Source organism: Canis lupus, chromosome 36, assembly GCF_048164855.1.
Source record: "Canis lupus baileyi chromosome 36, mCanLup2.hap1, whole genome shotgun sequence".
NCBI lineage: Eukaryota > Metazoa > Chordata > Mammalia > Carnivora > Canidae > Canis > Canis lupus.
Window position 1 is genome coordinate 19880389 of NC_132873.1, and position 25145 is coordinate 19905533.

The window sequence follows — 25145 nt, forward strand, 5'->3', positions numbered from 1 at the left end:
CAACCAAACAGCCTTCTAGCTCCGCCCTGAGAAATAGGTGTTCTGATGTGTGGCCAATCTGCCTTGTCTCTTAGATTAGCAACCTGACATTTGGGTGAGTTTTAATCTCTCAGGAATCAGTTGCTTTGGATGATTGCACCATCATGGTCACAAGTATTGAGAAATGGGATCCTTAACCCTCTGTGATGTCCTCCTCCTGAGGTGTAAGGACACAGAGGCTCAAGGGATATAGCCTGACCTCAGCCATCAGTGGCAGCCGTTGTTCCCATGGCCAGTCCTAGGTCTTGACAACATATGCCACATGAACAGGCATCCTGGAGAAGGTGCCCAATGGGTCCAGAAAGATACCTCAGAGTCTGCAGATGCTGATTCCACACTGGGTGGGCTAAAGGATAGGACTTATTGTGAAGGAGAAGTGAGGTGGGAGATGGCAAAGAAGGTTGGGGGAGAGGGGTAGCATAAATGTTATAGAGTAGCTTCTTCTCCCTGGGAGGTGAGGAAATAAATCTAGGGGTGTCAGAGGTAGAGTAATGGTCTCCCAATGTACAGGTCCTAATTCCTAGGACCCAGGAATATGTCGTATGGCAAGGGGAAATTCGGGTTGTTAATTAGTTGAAATTAACAGAAAAAGATAATCCTGGACTACCTGGGGGAGCCCAGTGTAATCACAGGGGTCCTTGTAAGTGAAAGAGAGAGTCAGGTGGGTGAGAGTCAGAGTGATACAATATGAGAAAGACCAGCCATTGGTGGCTTTGAAGATGGCAGAAGGGGCCATGAACCAAGGAATGCAGGCAGCTGGGGAAGTCAAGATCCTCTCCTTTGGTCTCCAGAAAGGAATGCAGCGCTGCCCTCACTGGTTTTAAGCCATGGGCTGTGTCATACTTTTGACCAACAGAACAGGAAGCTAATAGATGTGTGTTGGTTTAAGCCACTAAATGTGTGGTAATTTGTGGCAGCAGCAGTAGGAAGCTTATACAAGGAGGCTGGGGCAGAGTGTCAGGAGTGAAAAGGCAGCAAGTCTTGGAATTCCAAGTCCATGTTGCCATAGACGCTAGGAGGGACACGAGGCAGGTTCTTGACCTGGCTGGGTTGACATAAATGTCACTGAGTTCTGGGGCCTCAGGCTAATGTCTAGAAGTGGGGGAGGGGAGAGAGAAAGCCAGGGTGGCTGATGAGGCAGGAAAAGGGGCCACATAGGCAGCTCTGAAGCCTGTCCTATTCGTCACCACCCACCTGCGCTTCTCTTCTCTCATCTCTATCCTTCCAGAGGCTTCCCCAGCACCTGCAGCAGCCCTGCCAGAATGATGACTGTCCTTCATATTCCGTTCCAGGACCTCACACCCTCTGCTCTGCACCAAGAATTGTTTTCTCTCAGCACAGATCCCACACACTGCTTGTTCCAAAGGGACCATATGCATCTGTGGTCCTGTTGGCTAGAAGAAGATGGGGCGTCTTCTTCCATCAGGTGAAGTCAGGGGCCTCAGAGGAGACCCCACTCCTGAGCAAGGATGTGAGGAGGGGATGGTGTGCCCCAGGGCCACCTGGTAGAAAAAGGCCCAGGACCATAGGAGTGGGCCCAGGACTGGGTCACAGTGGGGCTCCCTGTCTCCATTCCTCCTGTCTTTCCCCCCAGGTTTTCGTTCCTCCTTTGGGGGCTGGTCAGCCTGTAGGGCCAGCTGGAACAGTGACCAAGGTTTGAGCCATCTTCAAAAGAAGGTGGGAGGCAGTCATAGGAGTTTGCTAAGGTTGTCATAACAAAATACTACAGACTGAGTGGCTTCAACAGCAGACATTTATTTTCTCACAGTTTTGGAGACTTAGAAGTCCAAGATCAAGGTGTCTGCAGGTTTCTTCTGAGGCCTTTCTCTGGCTTGCAGATAGCTCTTTTCTCCTTCTGTTCTAGCATGGTCTTCTTTTCTGCATGAGCATATCCCTGTTGTCTCCCTCAATTCTTACAAAGGCACCAGTCATATTGGATTAGGGCCCAACCTAATGGTCTTTTTTTTTTTTTTTTTTTTTTTTTTTTAAGATCTTATTTATTTAATCATGAGAGACAGTGAGAGGCAGAGATATAGGCAGAGGGAGAAGCATGTTCCCCACGGGGAGTTGCTGTGGGACTCAATTCTGGGACCCTGGGATCATGACCTGAGCTAAAGGCAGATGCTCAACCACTGAGCCACCTAGGTGTTCCCCTAATGGTCTTATTTTAACTTAATAAAGTTAAAGAGTTTATTTTTTTAAAGAGGAGTTTATTTTTATTTTTTTTAAAGAGTTTCATTTTTAAGTGATCTCTACACCCCATGTGGGGCTTGAACTCACAACCCTGAGATCAGGAGTCACATGCACTGAGGCAGCCAGGCACCCCAACTTAATTCCCTCTTCAAACCTCTATCTCCAAGTATAGTTAAATTCTGAGGTACTAGGACTTAGGGCTTCAACATAAAAGAATGACAGTGGTGGGATGAGGGGAGACACACAATTTAACCCCTAACAGCAAGTATAACTCAGTGATTGAAATAAGTCACTCTAAAGTTGAATCTTGGCTCCTCTGTTTCCTACCTGTGTGATGTTTGGCAAGTTGCTTAGCCTTTCTGGGCTTCAATTTCCTCCTAGATACAATGGAATTAATATTACCTACTCAGATAATTTTTATGGGGATTAAATGAGATGAGGACGTGACTGCTTGGCATAGCGCGTGGCGCACAATAAATGCCAGGGAACTTGACTGTTATTCCTAGATAGTAAGGAGTGTTCTGTAGGTCCAAACCCCCAGTGAAGGAGGGAGTCAGGCAGGCAGCAGACAGAAGCTCCCTGGACCCACTATAGACAAAAGCAGCAAATTGAGATTGGTACAAATTGCCACACCCCCCCCCCCCCCCCCCCGCCGCCAAACTCCTGGGGTTGTTTGAATCATTTATAACAAGCATGTATTACTTTTTGGTGAGAAACAATTCTATGGAGTAGGCCAGAAGGGTATTTGCAGATGTAGAAACAAATTCAGCATCATAGGGATTGGGCCCAAGGCCACGTGGATAGAGAGCTGACTTGTGTGGGGCAGTAGCAGCAGCTCCTCTTCCCAACTCGTGTAAAGGTTGAGGTCACAGGTAAGGCTTTGGCCCTACGGGCAAAGTGTGTGTGTAAGGGGGATGCTTATGGGTGGAGAATTGGAGAGAGGCTTAGGGGCTGGGCTGAGGGTCTACTTGGTATGTGGCAACGACGGGAACCAGGCTGATAACTTGGTGTTGGGTCGGGGCTTGAGTGGAGGGCCATCCAGGGCCCTCAGTTTGGGGATGGAAAAAGTCAGGTACCGTGGATGGCTGGGGTGGCTGGGGGTGGCTCTTGTTGCCTGGGCAATCAGCTCCTCTCACATTTTCACAAGTTCCCTTCTGTTTTCATTAGGATCAAGGCTTCCTCAGCAAGTACACACCCAGAGTGAGCGCTTTCTCCTTTCCAAAGCAGCTGTGCCAGGCCCCTTGCAAAGGATGGTTCTTTGGTCTTCTTTAAGGCCCTGGGCATATGTAAACTAGGTCCTGGCATTTGTCTTTGGAAACCTGAGGAGGGATGGTCAGGTATTTAGAGGCCACATCAGGCAGTGGGGAAATTCTAAAAGTAGCCAGAGGCCCTGCAAAACAAGCAGGAAAGAGGATAATGGTAGAGCGGGCGGTTTTAATTTCATTTTAGGCTGACCTGGGGATGTGGGAACGGCCGGTGCTCACTGGCTTTGTGTGGGCACTGCCTGGGTTTTGTAGCCACAGTCGCTTGCAGTCCTGTTAAAACAAATGACTGTGATTAGGAGGGAAAAGTGGAGAGGAGCCGAGTAAGCTCCCACCCACCACCCACGGGAAACAGGAGAGAAATAGAAACAGATGCTTCGGGCTGGCACTGGCTCTCATGGGCAGACTGTTGTCATGCTCGACTGGTTTGGCTAGTCAGCCAGAGGGAAAGAAAAGGGAAGGTCTCTTCTCACACTGGTTTGTGGAACAGCCTCTGGGGCTCTGGGTTCCCTCCTGTCCCCAGGGAGCTGGCTTTTGGGGAGGGGGTTGATGGCCTAAGAACAGCAGCAGTTGCTGGGGGCTGGGAGAGAGGCTGGCCTGAAACCTTGCCTCCCTGCTCAGCAGGAGTGCCCACGCCAAATGGTCCAACAGAGCAGAGCTGGCTCCCCTCCTTCCTTCCTGAAGACTCTGCTGTCAGCCTTTCATTTCCTGTTCGCCATGCCTGGATTCTGGCCTTCATCTCTGGGTTGCCCAGAAGAAGCTCCAAGCCCATGCAGCCCCTCTCTCACTCATGCCAGAAGGGACTAAAGCAGAGTAGGAGTTTTTATATGAAGGAATACAACTCAACAATGACAAAGACCACGCTACCCCTCCATTCAACTACACGAACCAGTGTCCCAGGCAAAATGTTACATAAAAAGAAGCCAGATGCCAGAGTATGTACTGATTGCACTCATGTGGGGTCTTAGAATAGGCAAAATTATCTATGGTGACAGAAGTCAGAAGAGTTGTTCATTTTGGAGCTTGATGTTAACTTGGAAGGGGTACAAGCGAGCCTCCTAGAAATATGCTATGGTTGATGTGTGCGTGGGGGGCTACATATCTGTAAGCATCTACAAAAATTCATCAAACTATCTAAGGTTTGTGCACTTTATTTTTTTTAAGATTTTATTTATTTATTCATGAGACACACACACACACACACACACACACACACACAGAGGCAGAGACACAGGCAGGGGGAGAAGCAGGCTCCATGCAGGGAGTCTGACATGGGACTCAATCCTGGGACTCCAGGATCACGCCCTGGGCCAAAGGAAGGTGCTAAACTGCTGAACCACCCAGGGATCCCAGATTTGTGCACTTTAATATGCACAAATAAAAAAATTTTTAAAAAAGGACTTTAATATGCACAAATAAAAAAATCAATAAAAAAATCAAAAAGCATAAAGCAAACAAACAATAGGCTGTGAAACAGGGTAGGCATTGCCTTCCACCACCATCTTGAATCACTTGTCCTGACTTTTCTCAACTTCAAGATGAGTATGAGCATATTTCAGAGATTACTGTTCTAGGCAATCTCTTTATTTTTTTTTATTTTTTATTTTTAAAAGATTTTATTTACCCATTCATGATAGAGAGAGGGGCAGAGACAGGCAGAGGGAGAAGCAGGCTCCATGCAGGAGCCCGATGCGGGACTCAATCCTGGGACTCCAGGATAACGCCCCGGGCCAAAGGCAGGCGCCAAACCGCTGAGCCACCCAGGGATCCCCAGGCAATCTCTTTAAATGTACTTTTCTTGGGGTGCCTCTGTGGCTCATTCAGTTAAGCATCAGATTCTTGGTTTCAGCTCCAGTCGTGATCTCAGGGTCATGAGATCCAGCCCCATGTCAGGAGGCTCTGTGCTCAGCGAGAAGTCTACTGGAGATTCTCCCTCTCCCTCTGCCCCTCCTCCCTGCACTCTCTCTCTCTCTCTCTCAAAATAAGTTAATTTAAGAAATAATAATAAATTTACTTTCTTAAGAGTTCTGACTTTCCAGGAGCACCTGGGTGGCTTTGTTGGTTAAGTGTCTGACTTCAGCTCAGGTCATGATATCAGGGTCCTGGGGTGGAGCCTCATGTTGGGGTCTGTGCTCAGTGTGGAGTCCTCTTAGGTTTCTCTCTCCATTTCCCCCACTCCCAAGCTGCGTGTGGTCCCTCTCTCTCCCTCTCTCTCTCTCTCTCTCTCAAATAAATAAAATCTTAAAAAAAAAAAAAGAGTTCTGACTTTCCAGGCAGCATACTCTTCAAAGGAGTCCTTTTGTACTGCTGGATGTGTGAGGCGGGCCTCTAGGAGTGAATCCAAGTGAGGAACGCACAAATCCTGTCTTCTAAATTGTCACTCCCTCTTCTAGCCTGGGCAGAAAATTGTAGTGCAAGGAGAGGAGTCCTGGGTATCTCTTGTGAGGGGGAATTTGTGGGTTCCTGGTTATAAGAACAGCTACTTGTGGGGGATGCTTGGGCATTCTCAATTCTCAAATCCTTGATCATTGCTAATTCACAGACTTCTCACTCACTAGGTTTTCTTTTCTTTTCTTTCTTTTTTTTTTTTTCTTTTGAGAGAGAGTTACTGAGCAGGTGCAAGCCATATTGCTACACGGAGTATACATCTGGCTTCCCCTCCTTGGCCAGCTTTTGGTGGGGCCAACAAGAGCGAGACAGACGGGCAGCTATTAGAGTTGGGGTGGTTATGGAGAGAGTGCAAGAGGCTCAAGTGATCGTTCCCAGGCATTCATTTCTCTTGAGTAATTGGGTGCTCCGTGATTAGGAGGGAGAGAGGGGGATCTGTCATTAACTTGTGTTTCCCAATAGCTGACCCTCTCACGGCTGCCACAGAGGTGTTGGGAGGGCAGCGGAGTTTCAGGTGAGTTCCTGCCAACTGTTCTCTTGGCTGATCCTGTGGGGCAGAAGAAGACTGTAACAACCTCTTCTTCAAAGCTAGAATCCAACTAACTCTGCCTCAGAAAAGTGCTGACACACAGCCCGGATGCGATCAGACACATTTCTCCCATTTTCTGCTGCTCTCGGTGAAAGCTACTGGTGTTTGATGAGCGGAAACAAGCCGCCCTGCTGAGATTTCCTGCCAGTGCCAAGTGTTTCTGCCAAGAGTGCTGAGCCTCGCCATGGTGAAGAGGTATCTTTGTGCGGTCGGGCTCCATGAGACGGCCTCCCTGCAGGCTGGTAGGGCTGGTGGCGTTTCCTGACCTCTGTGTAGACGCCGGGGCTAGAGTGGAGGTGTGCATGTGCTCGCACGTGCCCATAACACACACACATCACGAGCCCCCAGGCTTGGGTGGAGGGTGGAGAGTCTGACCCTTTCAGTGCTGCCCTAAAGATTTGCTTGGAAATACTTTCCTTACCTGTCACATACTTTGCTTGGAAAACCTAAGGCCTGGGAAAAGAATAATTCCCCATCGAACTGTATCTTCCCTTTATTTTGGGGGTTTATTTTCCTTTATTTCTGAAGAACCAACCCGCAAGACTCCTACAACCATTTCTTTCGCGGCATTTCTTCTATCGATAATTCTGTGCAGTTTTCTGTTGGAGACAGGAGATGCTATTCATTATCTTTACAGTTCTGTGGATAACCCAGAGGCCTCCTGCTGTCTGTGGCAAAATGAAAACCAAAGCAAAAGAGCCCATGGATGGGGCTGGACACACCCTCCACTCGCATAGTTGGTGGCACATTAATAACTGTGCTAATTGCACCCACAGTGGTCCCAGCAACAGAAATTTCTCTGGTGCACCCCGGGCAAAGCCTACTAGTGCAGTGATAAAATGCTGTACAATTGCAGACTTTTCTGGGACTTCTAGGCTGAGTTGTTGCAAACCTCTTCCTGCCAGCCCTGTCCCTCCCCCACACAGAACTGCCTAGGTCCAAACTGCCCTGAACCACACTGACTTTTTCTTTTATCCCCTCTGATCCACTTTTCTTGAACAGCCATAAAGGGCTGCGAAAAGAAGACCTTAAACTCTTTTCCCTTCATTCTATCACTGTAGTATTATTTTATAATTCCTTTAGAATGGCCCAGGATGGCAGAGAGAAACAGGGAAGAGCTCTGCCCTTTATCTTGGCATCACAGGAATTTCCCTGTGGAACTTGGCTTATGCCAAAGCCCAAACGAAGAGGACAAAGGCCAAGCCACACAGCAGCAGCACCACTCCCAAACTTCCCAGAAGTTACCATGGATAGAAACTGGAATCCCCATTGGTTTTTCTTTCTAAAACATAACTTTCACTAAATACTATGAGTTGGCCACTGCTAAGACAATGGACCTGTCCAAGCATCTTGTCTAGGAATCAAGGGGAGAAAGACACTGTGGGGCCCAAGAACAGATGAATTGCCCCTGAGAATGGAAAACAAATGAGCCGAGGTACAAATGGATGGAAAAACAAAAGGAAGAGATTCCCTGAACAATGCTGACCATTGAAGGGAAGGGGGCCGTGGACGGAGGCCCAGGTCGTGGGACCAGCTGAGGAGTGGTGGGGAAGGCTAGGGTAGCTGTCAACACACAACGGAGGAGCAGTGTCTTCTCACCCTTGCCTCGTCATCCATGAAAACGCCGTGCTCCTCTTTCTTGCCTAAACCAGTATCTGCCTGTTGTTAGAAGGTTTTGTAGCCCTAAAATAGATAGTGATGCCAGTTTGCCTCCTGCCCCACCTGCTCCCTCTCCAGCTGGCTTGCGTCATGTGTTTACAACGGGTACAGGTATTTTCTGATATTGGGCACCAGGGAGGCCTGTGGTGATTTTTCAGTGGAACATAGGGACTCCAATGGAACTTGACCTCTTTGTCTCTGTGGACAGGTTTATAATGGAGCCAGCGGGGACACAATGGTCCTGGCCTCCCGCACCCCCCAGCAGGCGTGGTTGAGGGTGTTTCTTTCTCTCTAGAATACATGATCACCTTGCCCCTGGGGCACATTCACAAAAGTCATTATGTGGGGATGTTTCTGTAGATGTTGAGGAACGGGGGAATGCAGGGAGGAGTCTCTTCCACCTGGAAGCCACTAAGACTCAGTCCTCTTGCAGAGAAGTGGAGCCCAGATGGGGCAAGATTTGGAGGATCCCCTCCTTACCACCACAAGATTAGCCCTGCTGTCCACTAACAGTTTCTGGAAAGTTAGCCCGGCCTATGGTGTCTTCCTTTTGTGGTGGTTGTGGCCTTGGGATTCTTGTTCTGTAGTTAATGCAGACTCTCTGGGAAGACTCATGTCTGGGACAGGAGTTCATTAGAGATAAGGTCAAGGCTTCTCATTTATGGCCAGAATGATTGGAGGTCTGAGATGGAGGAGACTATAGAGAGCTCCTGATTCCAACATCTTATGTCACTTGAAAAAACAAGGCCCCGAGAGGAGGGTAAGTGAATGATCGGGCCATGGTCATACAAGGGGTCTCAGAATCCGGAGTAGGGCCCAAGTGTCCCTTCCAGGGTACCATGTAAATCCCCATGTAGTGGGGCAGTTGTTGAGGAGGCTGGCATCAAGCTGCACCCTGTCTATAATGCGGGTGGAGACTAATGGTTTATTCTTGCTTATGTGCATATAAAGTGACAAATGCCTTTTTTTTTTTTTTTAATAAAGAAATAGCTGTCCATCCAGGGAGAATTAGACCTAGCCTCAGAAGGTTAGACTAGAGCCTGACAAAATTAGAGCAAACTTGTCAAAGGGCAGTTAGTTTACTCAGCTAGTTCTTATTGTGTGGCTGTAGCTAATACCCACTATGTAGGATTAGCTTTCTTTTTCCCTTAATGGGATTAATTTTCTCCCTGAAGGCAGAATGAGCTTCCCTCATTTTACCACAAACCTTTTCTTCCCAGGCTTCCATATGCATTTTTTCCCCCTCATGATCATTCCTTCTCCACAGAAGAGGCCACTGGGGCCCAGAGAGGTGACTTTCCCAAGGTAATAGCAAGAAGCAGCGTCAAAATTCAAATCCAGCTCTGTCAGACTCTACCACGTGGGTGTTCTCTGTGACATTTCTTTGTGGTCCTGCTGCCTTAGGCTACAGAGGCATTGGGAGGCCAGGCAGGAGACAAGAAACCTGAAGCAAGGAGTCCTGGAGGTTCCACATACCAGTGCCAAATGGCAACCTGGGCGTTCCCTGCTATGTGACCCAGCTTCCCTTTAATGCTGAGCCATCCCCAGTGTTTCTTCCAGGTCCCCTGGGACACCTTCTCACCTCCACTTGTCTCCCCCATATGTTGTTACTCTGTCCAGGCCTCAAAGTACTCTTAGGAGAAAACAACTTTTCATTATAACCAAATGGGTTAAGTTTGGTTCTGTATGCTCATTATACAAGCTCATCCCCAAGTGACCCAACTCCTGGGTATTTAAAAATACACAAGTGGACACACACACACACACACACACACACTCCAAAATGGCATCTCTGCTCAGAAATAACAAAAAATAAGAGACACAGCAGTGTTGGGAGCAAATTTTGCTAATTCCTACCCCATCGGAGGAGCAAGAAGTTTTCTACACACAGAGAATGGGAAACTGCATTTCAGAAAAACTGAGCGTTCAAAGAAAACCAAGGGAGCATAGGGCAGTGTGAACAAGGGAGTTAGTATCAAGAAAAGGAGAAAATAGAGGTGTGAAGGGGAAAGATAGTGTTAGAAGGATGGGAATAAGTGGAGGAAAGCCAGTGAATGTTTATGCCTCCTCAAGTTAAATCAGCATCTGTGATCCTAAGTGTGGACAGGATGACTGGGATCCGGAAAGCAACTCTTAAATGTTCCTCTTTGGAAAGATGATGGTTATGGATGAAATATCTTAGTAATGAGTCATGAGCAAGAAAATCTGAGAGAAATCCCTTCTAAGGCAAGAGCAGCTGGGTCCTACAGCCATCATCACTTTTTGGTTAAAAGTTAATCGAAGTGTTGGCTGGAGTCCCATGTGGAGAAAGACCAGCAGTGAGCTGGTGCAGCTTAGGGGCCTGGTTGGCTGTTCCTCAGTCTATGTGCAGGAAGGCTGCGGGGCTGGGGTGCCTGGGTAGCTCTGTCAGTTAAGCACCTGCCTTCGGCTCAGGTCATGATCTCAGGGTCTTGGGATTGTGCCCGGAATTGGGCTCCCAGCTCGGCGGGAAGTCTGCTTCTCCCTCTGCCCCCTCCCCCCTCAAATAAATAAATAAAATCTTAAAAAAAAAAAAAAAAGGAAGACTGTAGGGTTGAGGAGGGGCAACATGACTGTGGGCCTGGAGGGGAACAGAGATACAAAGTGTAACACATACACACAGACGCTGACTTTTCCAAAATCTATAGCCATTTAAATTGGTAGAATGATTAGAAGTTTGCAAAATACTTTTATATCATTTCACTTAAAAACCTTACCATAGGGCAGCCCAGGTGGCTCAGCAGTTTAGCGCCGCCTTCAGCCCAGGGCGTGACCCTGGAGACTCAGGATGGAGGCCCACGTCGGGCTTCCTGCATGGAGCCTGCTTCTCCCTCGGCCTGTGTCTCTGTCTCTGTCTCTCTCTCTCTCTGTCTCTCATGAATAAATAAATAAAATCTTAAAAAACAAAAACAAAAAAAACTTACCTAGGGGCAGGGCAAGTGTGGGAAGGGAAGGAGCATTTTTTAGTTGAGGAAATAGGGCTCGGGTCGCTAGAGTGACACCCAGCTCACATAGTTTGGAAGAGTTGGGGACCAGAGTGGAACTGGAGATTTCAAGTCCACCCCACTTTAGACTAATATAGGTTTTCTCCTGGAGCTGGAGCTACAGAGCTCTTCTCCCTGCAAATGGATACCTAAAGGAAATTGAGTTTCTGTTAGTAAGGAAGAAAGGGACAGATGGTGATGAATTGGCAGCCAACAGATGCCCAGCACATATTCAATCAGTCCTATACTGAGGTCGTCAGGCTGTTTCTAGTTTTTTGCTTGCACACACAACACTGCAATAAATACTCTTGCACACGTGTTATCGCCCTCAGGTGCTCTCACTTCTGTGGGTTAGGTTTCCGGAAGGGGGACAGCTGGGACCAAGGGCATGTACATTTGAAGTTTCATTAGGCACTGCCTGATTCTTGACAGAATGATGTAGCATTCACGCTCCCCAGCAATGAGTGGGAAAGCCAGTCTCCCCACATCTCCAGCTTCTAACTTATTTTCCCACCCTTTTGGGCATCATTTGCTGATTGCCAATCAGACATGCTTATAGTGGCCCACTGAGTTACTATTAGCTAATTGCCTTCAGACACTTGACTTCTAAAAGACATCTGTTGTTTAAAAAAATTTTTTTTATAGATTGTAACTTATTTTATTATCTATTATTAAAAAAATCTGTAAATTCCAGGATAGTTAGCTTACAGTGTTATATTAGTTTCAGGTGTACAATATAGTGATTCAATCATTCTATACATTACTCAGTGCTCATCATGGTAATTATGCTCTTAATCCCCTTCATCTATTTTGCCCTCACCGCCCCCACCGCCCCTCTGGCAGCCATCAGTTTGTTCTTTATAGTTAAGAGTCTGGTTTTTGGTTTGTCTCTTTTTTTTGTTTGTTTGGTTTCTTAAATTCCACATATGAGTAAAATCATACAGTATTTGTCCTCCTCTGACTGACTTACTTCACTTAGCATCATACTCTCTAGATCCATCCATGTTGCAAATGGTAAGATTTCATTCTTATTTATGCCTGAGTAATATTCCATTATGTATGTATGCCACATCTTTATCCATTCAGCTGTTGATAGATACTTGGGCAGCTTCTACATTGGCTATTGTAAATAGTGCTCCAATAAACTTAGGGGTTCATAAATCATTTCAAATCAATATTTTCGTATTCTTTGAGTACATACCCAAAGTAGTGGAATAACTGGATCATATAGGAAGTCCATTTTTAATTTTTTGAGGAACCTCTATACTCTTTTCCTTAGTGGCTGCACCAGTTTGCATTCCCAACAACAGGAGGACACAAGGGTTCCTTTTTCTCCACATCAAAAGACATCTGTTCTTTTTTTTTTTAAGATTTATTTATTTATTTATTCATGAGAGATAGAGAGAGAGAGTGAGACATGGAGACATAGGCAGAGGGAGAAGCAGGCTCCCTGTAGGGAGCCTGATGTGGGACTTGATCCCAGATCCAGGGATCATGCCCTGAGCCAAAGGCAGATGCCCAACCGCTGGGCCAGCCAGGTGTCCCAAAAGACATATGTTCTTAAACAACAAATGAAACTGGCCTGGAGTTGCGAGATTTCACCAAAGCTGCAACTGCCATAATCTCTGGAACTTGAGTTTAGATTCTCGATCTGCTGTTGAGGTGGTTCTTTCTCTTCATTTACTGGTATACACACTATAATGTGGCTTATCCTTGCTCTGTGGTCCTAAGCCACTTCTTAAAACATTCCCCCTATTTCTTGCATTTACCCTTAGAATATCTTGGAAAGTTTTTGTTTTCTTTCTGTTTTTGCCTTTGACCAGTTCAGAGAGAGATGCCACGCCACTGCCATGCTGGTCACACCTGTCTGGCCAGGAGCAGCTGGCCTCAATAGTAATTGCCTCAATGTTGGGGGAATTAGTTTAAGAGAAAAGACTGAAGTTTAGACACATATCTATGTTGCCAATTCAAAGCCTATCTTGTAGGCCATGGCTAACGGTCCTTTTCAGCAAGATGATACAGCTTCTACGTGTCATTATGCCTTTGTTCCACACAGCAAGTGACAATGACAACTGCCTGGTAAACCACAAGCCATTCAAGATCCCAACACAGTTCTCCAATATCCTTTGCCTCAGCACCACAGCCTGTATTTGCATGCTTATGTTAACAGTGGATTTCTTTATCACTGGTATTCTTGTTCCAGGGATCAGTTCTTGGATGCAGAACATATCACATTTTCTGGGATCATATTAAGAATCTGAGTTTAAGAAATTCCTGGCAATGTTTGCAAGGCTGTTTATTCCAAGCGTGTTGTTGTTGTTGTTGTTTTAATGAATGTAAATGCACCAACTGCTGGAAATTTATGTCTGAATGGGCATAGATTACAGTGTCATCAACATTTTACCATCTGTTAATTCAAGTAGAACAAAAACTTTGCTTTTCAAATATGCACACTTATGCCTTTCATCCAAGTTTCCCTCTTCCTAGCTATCTCACTTGTGGAGCTCGCTTCATGAACTTGAGGGTCTTAAATTTTATGCACAAATCAGATTTTGGTAATTTAAGTACTTTCACTATATCTTTATTGAGTTCCTCCTCTGTGTGAAGCCCTCAGCAGGTTATAGTGAATCACAAGAACTTTCTAGGTACAAGAATCCTGCCACTGAAATCTTAGGAAAACCAACACCTATTCCATGTAACTTGGCGGGGGCGGGGGTTGAGAGTTGGTTGTGGCACTAAAATAGAATAGATTTTCTTTAAATCTTGCCTCTAACTGCATGACCTTGGGCAAGTTCCTTTCCTTTTCTGTGCTTTGGGGTAATAATTGTACTTAACTCATGGGTTGTGAGGATTAGATGAGATAATCAACATAAAGTTCTTAGGATAGAATAGTATCTATAGTCAGTGCACAATACCAATTGTTATCATTTTTTTTGTTATCATTTTTGAAGAGAAGGTAGTTTTGCATAGAGGATATTTCCTTCCTCTGGTTTAACTGTGCTCATTGGCGGGAAAGAAGATCAGAAAGAAGGCAAGTAGAGCCCAGAGAGGTGTCCAAGTGTATGTGTGTATGTGTGTTGAAAATGTAGACCAAAGGGGGGTATTAGACTGTATAAACTATAAAGAGCCAACAGTGGTGAGGAAGTGGGGATATGGATGGTGAGTGAGCAGACCATGTTAAGAGAGCACCATGCTCAGTGTCTTGGGAGGAGAAAACTGAAATGTGGTCTAGCTACAGGTATAATACTGGAGAAGAAAGGTCATCAGTGTGGAGGAGAGCATAGAAGAGGGTTGGCAAGGGACTGAACAGGTTTTTTTGTTTTTTATTTTTAGATTTATTTATTTATTTATTTATTTATTTATTTATTTATTTATTTATTTATTCATGAGAGACACATACAGAGAGAGGCAGAGACACAGGCAGAGGGAGAAGCAGGCTCCATGCAGGGAGCCCGACGCAGGACTCAATCCCACGACTCCAGGATCATGCCCTGGGCTGAAGGCAGGTGCTAAACCACTGAGCCACCCAGGGATCCGCTGAACAGGTTATTGACATGAAAGTTGAGGGCACCAAGGATGACAACAGGGAAAAGAGAAAATGTGAACCAGGAAGAATCAGAGACCTGGAGAAGGTGGTGTGACCGGATGATGAGGATTTGGCATGACTGACCGCACAGACTTTTTTCTTTTTTTTTTTATAAGATTTTATTTATTTATTCTTGAGAGACAGAGAGAGGCAGAGACACCGGCAGAGGGAGAAGCAGGCTCCATGCAGGGAGCCCGATGTGTGACTCGATCCCGGGACTCTAGGATCACACCCTGGGCCAAAGGCAGGCACTAAACCACTGAGCCACCCAGGCGTCCCACGACCACACAGACTTGATGTGCTTTTCCTTCCTCTGTGTGTTGAGGACTCTGGCAAAGGAAAGGCAGTGAGAGGCAGGATGTTGATTAGTGTAAGCAGGTTGCATAAGATGAGGGAAAAATCCAGAATAAATGGACAATGAAGTGGTTTCTACAGGGTACTGTGGAAAGGTGGGGAGTCAAGAGATTTCCCCCCCTGAGAAAAAACAAGTGGGAGATGAAACACAGCTGGCTGGGCATGAAGATTTGTGTGGGGTGGAGATGCTGTGGGGGTTCACACACATGCAGTCAGCATAGGTGGAGGAGCTGAGACATAGTAAAGGGAGAGGTAGTTTATTATTTATTTAAGATTCACCTATCTTTATTTTAAGATTTTATTTATTTATTTGAGAGAGCGAGCATACATGAGTGGGAGGGAGGGGCAGAAAGGGAGGGGGAAGCAGACTCTCCATGGGGCAGGGAGCCCCAAGCAGGACTTGATCACAAGACCCTGGGATCATGACCCGAGCCCAACGTAGACACTTAACCAACTGAGCCACCCAGGCCCACCCCCCCTTTTAAGATTTTAATTATTTATTTGAGAAACAGCACCTTTCTTTATTTTAGAGTGAGATATGGGTGGGAGGAGAAGGGAGGGAAGGAGAGGCAGGGAGAGGGTCCTCAAGTAGACTCCCTGTTGGGTGGGAGCCCTGAGATCATGACCTAGAGGGGGCCGCTCAGCCGACTGAGCCACCCAGGCGCCCTGGGGAGAGGTAGTTTAAAAATCTCTCTCCTTGGAGAGTCTATGGCTCTGCCACAACAGGCATGAACAGCACAAAAAATATAATAAATATAATATAATATAATATAATATAACATAATATAAAATAATTAAATTAAATTAAATTAAATTAAATTAAATTAAATTAAATTAAATTGAAAAGAAAGAAAGAGGAAATGAATCTACTGGATTACTTTCAACTCCAAGGAGGAGAGGAGTGTTTTGTTCCCCGGAGGTCTGTGCAGCCGACCCAGCCTCTCCCTCCCCACAGCCGTGACCCCCACGCCACCCGCCCTGTGTGGCCCTGCAAGCCAGGGGCTCCCCGATGTGGGACCCACCTGGCCGAGGCTCAGGCAGTCCTGGCACCAGCAGGGATGCGAGCTCATCATATCATTAGAAGAAGAAAGGTAGGGATCCTTGGGTGGCTCAGCGGTTGAGCGTCTGCCTCCGGCTCCGGGCGTGATCCTGGAGTCCTGTGATTGAGTCCCGCATCGGGCTCCTTGCATGGAGCCTGCCTCTCTCTGTGTCTCTCATAAATAAATAAATAAATAAATTAAAAAAAAAAAAAAAGAAGAAGAAGAACAGTAAACAGGGATAGGGGAGGTGAGCAGGCCTCTGTGCTTGCTGCCTCCCTCGCGTCTCTCCCGGCTCCCCGCTCCCCTCCTCTCGGCCTGTCCACGTCCACGGCTGGCTGTGGGCCAGCGCCTCCCCCGGGCCCTCCCGCTGCTCTTTCCCCAGCATCTGAATCGGAATCTGCAGGGCTTCCAAGGGCCTTTAGCCAAAGATAAAATCGTCCTTCCTGATCTTGATTTTCACACTCTTCCTTCCCGAGTCCTCTGTTTTCTCTGGCTCAGTTTAACTCTCGCTCTTCTAGGGCCCAGTCTGGGAAGCTGCTCTCTGAACCCGCGGTGCCTTCTCTCCCTCTGAGTCATCGCCTGTCTTGTGGCACCTGCCGGGAAGGTACTCTGGCTTCACCCCCCAACCGGCCTCGCCCCCCAGAGACGCCAGAAAGCACATCAGTTGCTTGCCTGTTTCTGGTGCCTTCAAAACCGAATTGGTGACACCCTTCAGCTCCCTTCACTGCTGGCTCCACAGAGACACAGCCTCTCTCCTCTGTGTTGTATAACTGCCAACTCCTCAGTGTTTCTGGGTTTCTCTTGTCAGTGGCCAGTTAGGCCCTCGCTTCCAGGTTACTCTCTTAGGGAGGCGTTCTGTTTCTTATACAAATCAAGCCATTTAAAATGTTTAACTGCCCCCCCAACATTTTTTTTTAATTTTTATTTATTTATGATAGTCACACAGAGAGAGAGAGAGAGAGAGGCAGAGACACAGGCAGAGGGAGAAGCAGGTTCCATGCACTGGGAGCCAGACGTGGGACTCGATCCTGGGTCTCCAGGATCGCGCCCTGGGCCAAAGACAGGCGCCAAACCGCTACACCACCCAGGGATCCCCCCCCAACATTTTTATATCTTCCTGCCTTGCTTTATTATTATTTTTTCTTAGCATTTTCTTCTTCTGAAGAAGAAATTAGATATTAGGGTCTTATTTTACTACATATTTTTCATTTATTTACTTGTTTATCACCTGTCTCCTCCACTGGAATACAATATCTGTGAAGACAAAAGATTTTCTCCATGTGGTTGTCTGTGGCACTTCCAGTGTCTAGAAGAGTCCCTGGTCCTCGTAGGCATTCAGGAAATGTTTACTGGATTTACTGGATGGATGGATGAATGGATGATCACACCCATGCCTTCTCCCAGGATGGGGCCCTCCTACCTGTTTGCTTAAGTTTTGTCTCTAGACCCTCCTCTGGGGTTAATGGGTTTGTAAATTTGACTCACTAACTGGCAGGGCAACTGAGGACTTGGTGCAGAAAGGGGTCTGAGGCCCAAGAGGAGCCCCTCTGAGGGATGAGGAAAAGCAGGCCCAATATTACTTGGGAGCAGCTACTGCTCTGAGAAACAAACTGGGTGCTGCTAGGATGAGACTGGGTCCTGGGGCAAGTATCCTCATCTAAAGAGAGAGCCGTCAACCTGTCTGGGAGGGGCCATTTGGTTCATGAACTGTCATATGTTGGCTTTAATTTTTAAAAATATTTTATGTATTTATCTGAGAGAACAGGGAGCAGCAGGCAGAGGGAGAAGGAGAAGCAGACTCCCCACTGAGCAGAGAGCTCGATGTAAGGGCTCCATCCCAGGACCCTGGGATCATTACCTGAGCCAAAGGCAGATGCTTAACTGACTAAGCCACCCAGGTACCCTGGCTTTAATATATTTTTTTAGATTTATTTATTTATTTGAGAAAGAGAGTGAACACCAGAGGAGGGGCAGAGGGAGAGGGAGAGAGAATTTCAAGCAGACTCCCCGCTGAGGCATGGAGCCCCACACAGGGCTCAATCTCATGACCCTGAGATCTTGACCTGAGCCAAAATCAAGAGTCAGATGCTTAACCGGCTGAGCCACTCAGGCATGTTGCCTTTAATTTTAATAATGTTCAAGGGCCAGAGTTTTTAAAAAGATTTTATTTATTTTTTGAGAGAGAGAGAGAATGAGGGAGAGAGGGACAGGCAGGGGTAGGAGCACAGGGAGAGGGACACTCAGATTCCCTGCTAAGCAAGAAGCCTGACTTGGGACTTGATCCCAGGACCCTGAGATCATAACCTGAGCCAATGGCAAACACCTAACCTACTGAACCACCCAGTCACCCCCAGTTACCCCCAGGGTCCAGAATCTTCATTTCAGGGGCAGATAAGTTGCAGATGGCTTGGTTTAGCTTCTTCTGGCCTCTGGAAGCCCACCTGGCTCAGGCTTGGACCTTTGTGGAACCAGTGACAGTGTGGGTTAGGCTGAGAAGGAACCAGCTGGAAAGCATGTGTACTGCAAGGGTTGGGGCTGGGAGGGACAGGCGAATAAGTATGGTTGCAGGCTGGGAGCCAGATGGGACTCATTATTCAACAGTTAAGGCTGAATCCAGGATGAGGGTGGAGCAAGCAGTTGATAGAGAAGCAGACTAGGGCCTGGCACAGCACCGTAGCATGAATTAGAAAAAGGCGTTGCGCTGTGTGTGTTAGAAGAAGACAACAGGAAAGGATGTCCCCTCACAACTGCTGCGGGTACCCTGGTAGGGACAGGAGAAAGCCAGCCAACCCCCAGGACAAGTCAAGGACCTGGTGCGAGATTACCCAGCTGGAAGACACTGAGCCCGGAGGATGAGAACTCTGGTCCATCAAGGAATGGAGTCCAGGTGAGGAGCCTGGTCATGGCAGAGCGAGGCTGGGCCCAGTTACCAGGTAAAAAGGCACCAGAAACCCAATTCGTGGGAATTGATGTATGCCCAAGTATGTCAGCAGTGGGAATAACTCTAGGGTAATGAAGAGATCCCAAATCCCTGCCCGCACACAGATGGCTCTCCGCACGGGAGAGCTGCCGCCACAGCCGCAGGCAGCCAACAGGCGGGGACAGCAGTGCTGGCTTCTAGATTTGTCCTGCAAAGATCCACTTGCGTGGTTGACTGTAGTTTGGTGACTCTGCGAGTGCAGTCCCAGGATTAGCAGAATCCTGTCATCTGGGAACTTGGTAGCCGCAAATTCTCAAGTCGGCCCCAGACCTACTGAATTAGTAACTCTGGGGGCGGGGCCCAGAATCTGTTATTTCAACAAACCTCCCAGATGATTCCGATACACTCTAGTTTGAGGATGCTCCTACAGCAGGAGAGCTCAAGCTCCTGTTTGAGAGGCTGAGGGAGTAGGAGACTACCAGGTCTTTGCAAGACCAGTAAGGCAGACGTTTATGGGAAATGTCTCCCCTGCAAAACAAAGGCAAAGATTCTGGGTTGAGGCTTGGAGAACAAACTTGTGGCTGGAATTTCTTCCCCCTTAAATAGCTCCGGGGGAGCTTTTCCGTAGCCCTGATTCTAAGCCCAAGGTATCCTTCCTTAGAGGGAGAGGCTTAGTATTGAAGGCTACCAAATAACTATTATTTATTTTGTTGGGCATGATAATAGTATTGTGGTTGTATAAGACATGTCTTTATTTCTTTTGGAGATGCAGATTGAAGTGTCTAGGATTTAAATGACATGCGATCTTGGATTTGCTTTAAAATAAAACATTTCAGCAAAGGTGCAAAAGGAAAAAGCAAATGTGGCAAAATCCTGTTAATTGTTGAGTCTAGGTGAGGTATATAGGGGGGTTGATTATATTACTATCTCTACTTCTTTACATATTTGATATTTTTCATTATAAAAAGCACAAAGATCTAATGTAAAATATGACGATGATAGTCGATAACACTCTATCATGTGATTGAAATTTGAGTAGAGAGTGGAACTTAAATGTTCTCATTAAAAAAAGATAAATATGTGATGGGGCACCTGGGTGGCTCAGCTGGTTAAGCGTCTGACTCTTGATTTCATTTCGGATCATGATCTCAGGGTTGTAAGATCAAGCCCCTCGTTGGGTTCTACTTTCAGTGGGGAATCTGCTTGAGCTTCTGTCTCTCCCTCTTCCTCTGCCCCTCTCCCCAGTTGTGTGCACTCTTCCTCAAGTAAATATGTGAGATGATGGATATGTTAGTTAACTAGCAGGGGGAAAATCTTCTCATAGTTTATTTGGATACCAAATTGCCATAATGTACACTCTAAATACTTTACGATTTTGTCAATCATACCCCAGTAAAGCTGAATTAAAAAAAAAAAAATCATGAAATAGGGACACCTGGGTGGCTCGTTGGTTAAACACCTGCCTTTGGCTCAGGGTGTGATCCTGGAGTCCTGGGATCGAGTCCCACATCAGGCTTCCTGTATGGGGCCTGCTTCTTCCTCTGCATATGTCTCTTCCTCTCTCTGTGTGTTTCTCATGAATAAATAAAATAAAATAGCATGAAATAAGCTAAGAGGCAAACAATTGTTAAATGCCCAGCTGAAACCAACCTCATTTTCCTCAGCTGGCTACTGCCTTAGGTCGGGTGCACTAGAGAGGCCTGTCTTCTGGAGTGCAGTACAGTAGCAAACCGTCAGCCTCTGCTGCCCACTCAGCCTCTTAAACCCAGAGGCCCCTGCCCTGCTTGTGCTCCAAATCCCAGCCTGAAGCTTTCACAGCAGCACGGAGTGGCTCAAACCTGCACACACCTGTGGGAACCAGAAATGGCCTAGCTTGAGCTCAATATTAGGGGAAAGGGAAGTTCTGCATCATTAAATTACTTAGGCCCCAGGGAGGTGGTCAAGTGTTGCAGAAGGAAAGGAAAGGAGACCTGTCTCCCAGCTCCTCACCCAGCTGCTGGTAGCAGGGGTTGCCTCCCCTCAGGAGAATGCTGGCCGGGCTCAGCCTGTCTTTTGGGACTTTTCTGAGGGTTGCTTAGTCTTTCATTCCATGCCATTTAGTACTTATTTATTTATTTATTTGAGACAGAGAAAGAGGGATAGCACAAGCAGGAGGGGCAGAGGGCGAGGGAGAGAGAGAATCCTAAGTAGATTCCACGCCAAGCACAGAGCCTGACACAGGCCTCCATCCCAGGACCCTGAGATCATGACCTGAGCTGAAACCAAGAGTGAGACGCTTAACTGACCGGACCACCCAGGTGCCCCGGGCCCTTTAGGATTTTAACATGTAGGGCTTTGTTGTTGTTGCACCAAAGTGGACTGCCTCATTCTCTAATTTTCCTCATTCTCTAATTTCTCCTTAGGGATTTCTTGGTGGGTAATTCAGAGGCCTGGAGGGAGCTCCAGAAATTGAGCAAAAGCTCAACATTGGGTCCTCCCATAAGAATTTCTACTGTCTTCTGGAAGAGCCCATCTTGTTACTGTTGACTGGGAGAGTTCATTTCCTTCCATAGACTGCCTGTGCTACAAGCAGAGCGTGAGCTTTATCCCAGTTCTCCAAGTCTCTCACGGGCACAATAAATCTCACAGAGCATTTATCTTTATAGATTGACCCTAGAAACCTCCAGGCTGAGAGACTATTTTCCATCTTGATGTCCTGGGCCGCTTCAGCATTTGCTCATGGAGTAGAACATCCATGCTGGTTTGATGGGGGAAAGCTCTTTATTTTCCCATTAAAAAAAAATTAAGGATCTTCTTTCATTATGGAGGTCAGGGAACAGACCACAGTTAATTACATTGGCTGCATTTTTGCATTCTCTGAGCATTTTAGAGTTCCCATTGCTAATTGCCCATGATGTTTTGGTAAAATAGGCCACAGGTTCACCCCTTCGTCCCAGAAAAAGAAATAGGAGCATGAGATTAGTCAACAGAACAAGGATGCCAGGAGTTCTTAGGCAGGGATGTCTGGGGGCTCACATTCCTTTGTGTAGTTCTTCGTTTGCTTATTTTATATTATTATATTTAGTAATCTCTACACCCAATGAATGCTCTTCCTACTGAACCATCCAGGCAAACCTGTGCCTTATTTGTGCCTTATTTGACACAATTTTTTATTGAGTTTCCACACAGGTCGGTCTCTGTGCTAGCCCTCAAGATGCCCAGGTGAGAAGACGTGGACTCTGCCCTCAAGTTGTTCCCAGCTGAGAGAAAACGGAGAAGCCAACACTCAGGATGTGCTGGGATGGAGCTGGCTGTGGAGTGGGTGGGTAGACAGGACTCCCACCACACCTCCCTGGGAGAAGGGTATGTAGGATACCACCTGGGCTCTGAGCTCTGCTTTTACTAGTTTCTTAACCTCTGTTTCTCCCTCTGTAAACTGGGGATAAAGCAATGGTGACCGGATAGGCGTGATGGGAGGATGAAATGACATCATGCAGGTAAAGTGACTTTGTATTATTATTAATTACTGTATTTACTACCTTGTGTCTTGTTCTGTGTGCATGATTTCAGAACTTACTAGTTTGTAAACTCCTTGAAGACCACCATCCCAATCCAACCATGTCATCCTTCTAAAAAACCCTGTAGGCTCCTCCTTGTCTTCCTAATTAAGTACAAATGTCCCTCACAGACCTCTGAAATATAGTAACAATGACTAACGTTAACTGAGTACTTACTGAGTGTCAGGTGATTTCTAAGCACTTTCACATGCTTGTTTCATCCTCTTTCCTCCTTTCGTGTATTAAAATCTTAAATTTCCAATATGCACCAAACTTTCTACAGAAGCGGGTTAAGAGAAAAGTCCTTAACAGGGGAGTTTGAGAATCACCTTGGGCCACCCCCTACCCCAACATTAAAGGACCTGGCTCAATTATTCTCCTGTATCCATTTGAATGGCAGTTAATACTGGAAAGAATTTGGCTTCAGTGGCCCCATTGCCCCAGGCGGGTTCAGATAAGAGATTATAATTGTTATGGAGCCAGCCTAGTCCCCAAGATTGAAGCAGAGATAATTCTTTGCTCTTTAACATGAAGCTGGAGTCCTTTGGAGACAAACTGGAGAAAGAGGAGTGAGGAGCAGGGGAGAAGAGAGACCTGTTTAATCTCTTTATTTTCAGGAAAACAATCCTTTTAATGATTTGCCCCTTTAATTTATAAAACAAACACAGCTGTGTCTTGATGCCCTTTATCTAATTTCAAAGGTGCTAACCTTTCAGCACGGGGCTCCAGAGGGGCATCCCAACGGGGAGACTCATAGAGGTCCCACCACGAGCTCAGAAATGCTGCCAGGAGTTGAGAAGCAGGGGCTGGGAAACCCATCCACCCCAGCACCAAGGCCCCTCTCACTGATAGCCAGTGAGTGTGCACCAGAGCTGGCACGTCTGTTTGCAAAAGGATTCAGACTCAAACCCACAGTCCTTGGTCATAAAAACTCCTCACATCTCAGTAGGACAGGGCAGACAATAAGCCACTGTCCCCACAGTGTCCTTTATATGCCCATAAACCAGGGCTCTGGGGTTCAGGGGCTCTCCAACACATAGGATGATGCCTGGCACTTAGTAGGCCTCATGAAAGATTCAATCAAAAGGCATGTATGTTGGGGCATCTGGCTGGCTCAGTTGGGAGACCATGTGACTCTTGATCCTAGGGTTGTGAGTTCAGCCACATTGGGTGTAGAGATTACTTAAAAATAAACTTTAAAAAAAACAGGCATATGTGTTAAGTGCAATGTGGAATCATGGATTGGACATTGGAACAGTAAAAGACATTGGTGGAAAAATGGGTGGCATTTAAATCAAGTCTGTATTTTAGTTAATATCAATGGCTAACATTTTAATGTTTTTTTTAAAGATTTTATTTATTTATTCATGAGAGACACAGAGAGAGGCAGAGACACAGGCAGAGGGAGAAGCAGGGAGCCCGATGCGGGACTTGATCCCAGGACCTGAAGGCCACACCCTGAGCTGAAGGCAGGCGCCCAACCACTGAGCCCCCCAAGCCTCCCAATTTTATTGGTTTTAACCAATGTACTGTGGTTATGTAAGATATTAACATTAGATGTTCCTGTGTGGCTCAGTCAGTTAAGTGTCTGACTCTTGATTTTGGCTCAGGTCGTGATCTCAGGGTTGTGAGATGGAGCCCTACATCGGGCTCAGTGCTCAGCACAGGGTCTGCTTGAGATTCTCCCTCTTAACCCTCCCCTCACCCGCACCTACTCAAGAGTGTGGTCATGTGCTCTTAAATAAACAAATAAATAAATAAAATCTTTAAAAAATGATGTTAACATTAGTAGAAACTGGGTATACAAGTAAAGGGTGTACAGGAACTCTCCATACTATCCTTGCAACATTTCTATAATATTCCAGAATGAAAAATTTGTCATTAAAAAAATTTTAAGTTTAGAAAAAAGACAGTTATGGAAGCACATGAAGAAATAAAACCTGACATAAAGATAATATGATCCCCGTGAAGCTTTAATAAAAAACATGTATTATCAGAGTTGCTGTGGGAATTCAATAAAAGAATAAATAACTTCTCAACTTCTACGGAGATACCCCAAATGATCCAGAGAGACAGGTTCCTATTTCAGGATCCTACGTCAAGGATGAACTCTTTGACGATTTTACCTTTAAAATCCTAAATATTTCAATTCTTTTCTGTATTTGTTTTATATAAAGTAGTGATTCTGTCCCCACAATTTCAAGTAAAAATAGATATTTGGGGAAGCCTTTCCAGTTAATTTTGTGGTTTTAGGTACCCCTTGGTTATACACTTGCGCATCCCGGAAGTATGCAGCCCTGTGATGATATTGAACTTAAGTGAAGCCCCATGTTCCAGGAAACAGCAACAACTGAGAAATCCCTTCCCCACCCTATGCCCTGGAAATGGCTAACTGCAAAGGATCACCCTGTCTGCCCTCGAATATTTCAAGATAATTCTTCTGCTTGACTCCTGTAAGACTTAGGGTTGACTCCCTTGTCTACCTGCCTGTAAAACCTCAGGCCTCTTCCTTTTCTTTGATATATTCCTCATTAATAAGCTTTCTCCCTGTTTCAGTAGCCTGAATAAAATCATCTT

General features: G+C 46.3%; 1 long non-coding RNA gene across 2 annotated transcripts in view; it reads left to right on the forward strand.

Moving 5' to 3' along the window:
- The window catches only part of LOC140625452 (uncharacterized), a 172917-nt gene that overhangs the window by 144744 nt on the left and 3028 nt on the right, over positions 1 to 25145 (forward strand). For both annotated transcript variants that reach the window (XR_012024787.1, XR_012024788.1), the window contains one exon: positions 22190 to 22374. This is a non-coding gene — a long non-coding RNA (uncharacterized lncRNA). The remainder of the gene's footprint in view (positions 1 to 22189; positions 22375 to 25145) is intronic.